The sequence below is a fragment of the Euphorbia lathyris genome, chromosome 1 (genome assembly GCF_963576675.1).
Source record: "Euphorbia lathyris chromosome 1, ddEupLath1.1, whole genome shotgun sequence".
Classification (NCBI taxonomy): Eukaryota; Viridiplantae; Streptophyta; class Magnoliopsida; order Malpighiales; family Euphorbiaceae; genus Euphorbia; species Euphorbia lathyris.
The window spans coordinates 73597048-73605496 of record NC_088910.1 but is presented as its reverse complement, the minus strand read 5'-3'; the positions used below and the strand labels follow the sequence as shown (position 1 = coordinate 73605496).

Genomic DNA, 8449 nt, shown 5'->3' with positions numbered 1-8449 from the left:
TTGGGTCAGTAGTAATAATTCCTTTCATAGGCTGAGAAGATGATTCCTTTGCTCTCTCACTTGGCCACATGCAATTGTTAGTAGCCATTTCTTCCAATAAATCATAGGCATCAGTAGTAGTTTTCCTCATAAGTGAACCTCCGGATGTTGAATCAATAGTACCTCTAGTGGATGAATTAACTCCATTGTAGAAAGTCTGCATAAGTAACTCTCTTGGAAGGTTATGATGGGGGCAACTCCGCTGCAAATCCTTAAAACGTTCACATGCTTCATATAATGATTCAGAATCAAATTGTGTAAATGTAGTAATTTCCTTTATCAACTTGGCTGTCTTTTCCAAAGGAAAATACTTGGATAAAAATGATTGTGCCAATTGATCCCAAGTTGTAATGGATCATGGTGGTAATGAATTTAACCACGCTTTGGCTTTATCCTTCAAAGTAAATGGAAAAAGCCGAAGCTTAATTGCTTCGGTAGGAACATTATTAATTTTAAATGTATCACAAATCTCCAAAAAATTTGCTAAATGAGAGTTTGGATTTTCATTTGGCAAACCATAAAATTGGATACAATTTTGCATCATTTGAAGCAAAGCTGGTTTTATTTCAAATTGATTTGCATTAACCGGTGGACGAACCACTCCTTGCTGCGCCCCATTCATTGCTGGAATGGCATAATCCATAAGTCTTTGCTCGGGTAGATTTCCCATCTTGTCTTTCAAATTTTTTGTTTTTTGTTTCTGTTCATAAAAATTTTCAATCTCTGGAATAAATGTTTCAAGCTTTTCCTTGGAACTTCGTATCCTAGGCATGTACTTGAATTAAATAAAAAAATCTGCAAAATTGAAAAGAAAAATATCAGTAAATAAAAAAACGACTATAATCCAAAATTAAGACTAAGTAAAATAATGGCAATAAACAGAATTGATCCCCGACAATGGCGCCAAAAACTTGTTGAGGAATTTCCGCAAGTGCACGATTTCCTTGTAGTAATAAAAGATGTCGATCCCACGAGGAACAAAGTTATTACTCAGTACCACCTAATCTGTTTCTTTTGTTTACAGAAATCAAATATAAGAATGTTGTTAATTATCTAACTAAAACTAATCTAATTACTTGAATCTAAATATCAAACTTAAATATACACTTGAATAACAAGTCAGAGACAGATGATAAAAACTTAATGATTTGCTTAATTATACTTATTCAATCTAACAATTACAAGTTAAGTTATAAATAATTCTAATCTACTCTCTCGACATATAAATTAGAGTACTTAGTAATATAAAACGATGATATTAATTCTCAGTTCTCACTTGTTGAATCAATTAATCAATCATAAACATTACTAGTTAAATAATCAACATACGACAACTATCTTTTTATCCTGATCTCTCTAGCGATAAAAGATAATCAATTCTTCATAAATTTCATTAAGGAATTGTCTCTCGACCATATTCCAAACTATAAAGAACAATTAAGATCTTAACTGAAACATGTATTATGAAAAGAATATTGTAAGTTAGATTAAACTAAGTTAATTGAACAAACTAAAGTAGATAGTAATTATCATCCTTAAATGTAAAAACATACAGAATGTAATTGTAAATACAAAAAGTAAAGAAGAAGGTGAATAGTGAAGGATGATCTCTCTATCCTTTTTACATGAATGTCTTCTTTCTTCTTGATCTCTAACTTCTCTTCAAAATGCTTTAAACATGCAATTGATCTTCAAGTCTCTCTTTTTCTTTCTGATCTCTTGTGTTCTTCTGTTGGGGTTTAGTGTCCTATAGACAATTGTTCTAGGATACAAACTTAATGTAAATGAAGTGTTCTTTATACCGTTTATTTTAATGAGATATGGTTTCCTAACTATATAAAGTCAATCCCTTTTTAAGAACTAAATAAAGTCTAATAAAAGGAAATCCATAAGTTTGTTTAAAGTGATTATAAAGTGTTCATACAAGCATGAAGTGAGACGAAACTTTATGATAAACTAATAAACTTAAAACCACCCCAAGTCAAGTAATATGTTTAGGATTGACATATCACTGCTGAGACTTGCATGTAACAATGTCTTCTATCGAGACAGAAAGCTGATCTCACAAGCTTCATATATACAGATATCTGGACAGTTACATGGATCCAATGAAAAGAAGTTCATTAGGATTGGGGACCCGACTTGAGATAACAAGATGGGTAGATTCATCATTGTCACATGTTCATCTTATTGGTATTAATAGGTATAAGTAATCCTCAGACTCAAAGGAATGTTAATTGGTGATTCTGGATTACAGAATGTGATGCTTTGATCCTGTTGTAACACGATCCATAACAGAGATGACTCTAGGGTGTGAACGGCAGACGTTGGGTATCACAAAAAGTAATTGCAGGATAATTATACATTGGATTGAGCATTTGTCACTCCCGATAAATGGGAGATACGTCCATGGATCGCTTGGGGAAGACTCGACTCTAAATCCTTGCAAGGTGATAGCTTAAGACTTGAAATACAGATTTCACTTAACCTATCTAATTGGAGTTGACTCGGCCTGTACAAGTAAAACGAACGTCTCGCTATATGTGACTTGACATTATCCATAGTCATAAGATTCAGTTCAAGGATGTAGTTGATAAAGGATCGAATTATACTGTAACTAATACGGAAAGGTCAACGACAGAATCAACCTATCTTCTTATAGCTCTGGGGGAATGTTTCGGATTTGCTAATCACATTTCGTGTACTCATTCCGTTATGCAAAGATTAAATATAATTCTATGAAAATTAATTTAATAGTTGCATACGGCTAGAAGCAATAAGAACCTAATGGGTCACACATAAGACTTGGAGCCCAAAAGAGAAACAGATGTTAATTAATTAATGGAAGCCCAACTGAGTCCACTAAGGCCCAGTATATAGGGGGTGATTTTCATGTAAGAAATTACATGAATAATTAATTTGATTCTTAAACAATTCTAATTAGTTTATAATTGTGAATTAAATTAATTAAATGATAAATAAGTTAGGAGTTTTAATTAGATTAAATTGCTCCTATTATTATCCTATAAGGTTACTATTATTATCTTTATATTTAAGATATAATTATAGATAATAAATAAGAATTATATTCCAAATTAAATTCTTATTCAGTAACCTAATTCTATCTAACTAGGGTTTAGATACAAGAGAATATAAATACCCCCCTACATGTGATTTTCGAAACACACAAGTGCAACCAAGAGAGAGAATTTCGACCCCCTTAGTCGAGGACGAAATAATCCACCGCTTCCTACCGATTCAATTGATTTCATCTCTTTCTCTTTATCCTTGATCTTGTGTTGATTTATTAGAGACAATCTATTCTTGATTGTTTTAATACGGTTGATATCTAACTTATTTGGGTTATGTTTTGTCTTGTGCTCGGGAACTCGGAGTAAGAGTTGTGGGCACTTCGATTGCAACGGTAGATAGAACTTCATAAAGGTATTTCCTTATATCCCTCTTTATATGAAATAACGATTAACGGATCTTGGGTTAATGGAAAAAGGTTAAAATTTTTATATTTCCGCTGTTATACGTTATCCTTATTTTCCATCATCTTCTTCAAGTAATTTTTCATTCTCTAAAATTCCAGCAATTATGTTCTTTTAAATGTAGAGACACCCCTTGAAACACCCATCTAGATAGACATGTTTTTTGGATGGAAGAATGTGACTTTTGACAAAGAGACATAACTTTTCAGCAATTCTGGAAAATTCCGCGGGCGCGTTATTTTCCGCCAGCGCATTCTGGAAATTCCTTCAATCCAAGCCTCTTCAATCCAATGAGGTGCTTTTTTACGCGGGCGCGTTTCAGCTGATTTTCACCTCAAAATATGAATTTTCATGCATCTATTTGGCAATTTTCCTACACAAAACATAACACTAAAACAAGGATAAAACACTAACAAATCACATAATAAACACTCAAATTACCAAAATGAAATACTAAACTTTGAATAAATTATGAACTTATAAAGTTCATATCACCCATAAGACCCGAGCTTGAGTTTACTCAACAACCCAAAGTCCCCAGATACTGTCGGCTGAATTATAATATTAGGGAGGGGCAACCGATTTTAATAGCTTGATTATTTACTTAACTTTTGATTAGTGAGGGATTTTTATTTTAATTTTAAAGTCTCGTAATCTACCCTAGTCTTGATTTGCTTTAGCATACATCAGACACATACAATTTACATTGGTGGTTATGGTTATATTATCTAAATTATTCTGTCGAGTCAGAAACGGAATAAAAAAGTCGACCCTATGGAAATACTAACTATTACATATTTGTCCTTCAAGTCCTCCATCTTTTCCTTGGCGCTTTGATTTACAACAATATTTAATTTATATACTACTTTAGAATACTTCAACTAATTTGAAGGGATTTAGGTGAGAAGAGAAAAACAATAGAGAGTAGATAAGGCAGGACATGCATGCCCTATTTTCCAAAAATACCAAAAGACTAAATAACAATTATAGGGAGGTCTAAATATGTCCATTACACCAAACATGGAAAGACTCAATTAAATAAATTTAATTGGTGGATTACATAAACTATTTATGTAATATTTTAGTTAATCAAATTAACCATTTAAGTTAATTTTACTTTCAATTTAGTTCTTTAATTAACTTTACTATCAAATTAACCTTTAATTAATTTTGTATCATATATATTTTGTTCTAATTAAAATATATCAAATATAAACTTAATTAGACACTCAAAATATAACTATACAAAATATTAATTATTTGTATTCAATTATTTTACCAAAATTATTTAACGTGTTTAATTCAACCGTATTACATACAAATAATTAAATATCAAATAACTTTGTAAAATCAATTCCAAAACACAAAATTTTTAAGACGAGAGATTATAAATTATCGTGTTTAGTTATTTTACCAAAACTGTTTAACGTGTTTAACTAACATATCGAATATAATTATTAAGCACAAAACGGTTTGCAAAATCAAATTAAAATACACATAATTACCATATCCTTTTATTAATTATAACAATTATAAATTAATAAACTTATATGAGCTGATTCGTTGTTACAAAATTTTAATTTGGTATCAATGAAATAGTTCGTCTAATTAACTATATCAAAATATCTTTAATTAGACAACTCAATTCAATCTATACAATTTAAAATAGACAACGATCAAAATCAAATGAATTAATTGATTCCATATATATTAATTTTAGTTTTCCGAAAAACCAAAATATTTTCAAAAAGTCAGAAACGCAAAATTAAATGTGACAGGACGAAAACCGGGTTCGTCCCCGTCGCGGATCACATCCGCGACCAAAAGGCAGCATTGCTGCCAAAAGAGACAGCAATGCTGCCGTAGTGCAATATTGCGCAACAATTGCTGCGCATATTATTGATGTACACAGCAATATTGCTGTGTACAGCAATATCCCTTTTTTTATTATTTAATTAAGTTAAATTAAAAAAAACTATTTTAAGTTTAAAACAAATTAAAACTCTTTTACTTAATTCGTTTATATCAAATTAGAACTCTAATTCTATTTACATAAAACTCTTATATATAAACCTATAAACCAACTTATAATTTATATATAGTTATTAATAAATATATATCCCTAATTAATCGGTTCTAACCGTTTCATTCAAATTGTTAACAAAATCAAAAAAATTCAAAAATTAATCTAATTAACTCTTTCAACGATACAAACGGTTAAAACTCTTAATCCACAAAACACGTATATCACATATACAAACCTCGTTTTAATCAACCGTTTAATTCTACGAACCCTTTGTTAATTAACCGAATCATAAAACATCTTAATCTCGTCTTAATCGTTTAATATTTTCATATATGAAATAATGGATTTAACGCTCGCTCTGATACCATTGAAGGAAAATAGGCAAAACACAGGGCAGCGGAAATATAATTTCTGTTAAACACTATTTCATATAAAGAGGGATAGAACGAAATACCTTTATTGACGATCTATCTACAGTTGCAAATGAAGTGCCCACAACTCTTAATCCCGGGTTCCACGAACACAAACAAAACAAATAATCAAACGATTAGAACCTCAACCAAAGAATAGCAACCAATAAAAATTGCCTCTAATAAATCAACACAAGATCAAGGAAAGAGAAACAGAGCTAGAAATTAATTGAATGGAGACGGAAAGAGCTTTTCTTCCTCTTTTCTGTGTTGACCGAAATTCCTACTGTAGGAATATTATGTTGGTCCCTTATAACGTGACAAGAACCTATGGACAATTGTTCCAGGATATAAACCTAATGTAAATGAATTGTTCTTTATGTCATTTGTTTTAATAAGATATGGTTTCATAACCGTATAAAGGCAACCTCTTTTAAAGAACTAAATAAGTCTAATAAAAGGAAATCCCTGAGTTTATTTAAAGTGATTATAAAGTGTTCATATAAGTATGAAGTGAGACGAAACATTATAATAAACTAATAAACTTAAAACCACCACAAGTCAAGTGATATGTTTTGAATAGGGATTGACATAACACTGTTGATACTTGCATGTAACAATGTTTTCTGTCGAGACAGGGAGCTGATCTCACAAGCTTCAGATATGCAGATATCTGGACAGTTATATGGATCCAATGAAAGGGGTCCATTAGGATTGGGGAGCCGACTTGAGATAACAGGATGGGTAGATTTATCTTTGTCACATGTTCATCTCATTGGTATCAATAGGTATAAGTAATCCTAAGACTTAAAGGAATGTTAATTAGTGATTCTGGATTATGGAGTGTGATGCTTTGATCCTGTTGTAACACGATCCATAACATGGATGACTCTGGGGGGTGTACGACAGACGTTGGGTATCACATGAAGTAATTGTAGGATAGTTATACATTGGAGTGAGCATTTGTCACTCCTGATAAATGGGAGATACGTCCAAGGATCGCTTGTGGAAGACTTAACTCTAAATCCTTGCAAGGTGATAGCTTAAGACTTGAAATGCAGATTTCACTTAACCTATCTAATTGGAGTTAACTCGGCCTGTACAAGTAAAACGAACGTCTCGCTATATATGACTTGACATTATCCATAGTCATAAGATTCAGTTCAAGGATGTAGTTGACAAAGGATCGAATTATACTGTAACTAATATGGAAAGGTCAACGACAAAATCAACCTGTCTTCTTATAGCTCTGGGGGAATGTTTCGGATCTGCCAATCATAGTTCGCATACTCATTCCGTTATACAAAGATTAAATATAATTCTGAGAAAATTAATTTAATAGTTGTATACGGCTAGAAGCAATAAGAACCTAATGGGTCACACATAAGACTTGGAACCCAAAAGAGAAACAAATGTTAATTAATTGACAGAAGCCCAACTGAGTCCACTAAGGCCCAATAACATGAGGGGGGCAATTTATGTATGATAAATACATAAAGGAATTAATTTAATTTTTAAATAATTATAATCAGATTATGATTGAGAATTAAATTAATTATAGGATAAATAAGTTAGGAGGTTTAATGAGATTAAATTGCTTCTATTATTATCCTATCAATAAGTTATTATTATCTTTATATTTAATATAATTATAGATAATAACAATAAGAATTTTATTCCGAATTAAATTCTTATTCAGTAACCTAATTCTATCTGACTAGGGTTTAGATGGAAGAGGCTATATATACCCCCTTAACTGTGAATTTCGGCCAACCCTAGTCTCCCGCAGACTGAGAATTTTGACCCTACAGTAGAGGACGGAATTCCACCGCTTGCTTCCGAATCAATTTATTTCATCTCTTTCTTTTTCTCCTTGATCTTGTGTTGATTAATTAGAGGCAATCTATCTTGATTGCTATTACTTGGTTGAGTTCTAATCGTTTACTTATATGTTTTGTTATGTTCATGAATGTAGAAAAGACATACAAAAGGAGAAACTCGTTTTGCTTCTCCTACATCAGGTCGGTTCACGATTTCGCGGATTCCCGGAGATTGAACCGTCGGATCGTCATGATTTTTGGACAGGAGCTTCTAGACATATTCTTCCACGTTTCCACTGTCGGGATTGTCGTTCGGAGGTCTGGAAGGTCTGTTTGGGTAGGGGCAGATTGGTAGACAATTTCCATCTCTTTTGAAGTTGTGGGCACTTCGTTTGCAACGGTAGATTGATCGTCATAAAGGTATTTATGTTCAATCCCTCCTTATATGAAATAACGATTAACGGATCTTGGGAAAAGGAAATAGATAAAAAAATTTATATTTCCGCTGCCAAACGTTTGCCTATTTTCCTTCAATGGTATCATAGCCTGCGTTAAATCCATTATTTCATATATGAAAATAAAAGGGTTTTCAATCAAATTTAATAGATTTATTGTTAGGTTAATTAATCAATTTGATTCGGTTAATTAATCTAAAGATAA

At 31.8% G+C, this 8449-nt stretch overlaps 1 non-coding gene across 1 annotated transcript; it reads left to right on the top strand.

Annotated features, from left to right (window-relative positions):
• The first annotated feature begins 218 nt into the window (after positions 1 to 218).
• On the top strand, positions 219 to 325 carry LOC136215846 (small nucleolar RNA R71). The gene has a single exon (XR_010682849.1). It is a non-coding gene; the product is annotated as a small nucleolar RNA R71 (small nucleolar RNA).
• The last annotated feature ends 8124 nt before the right edge of the window (positions 326 to 8449 follow it).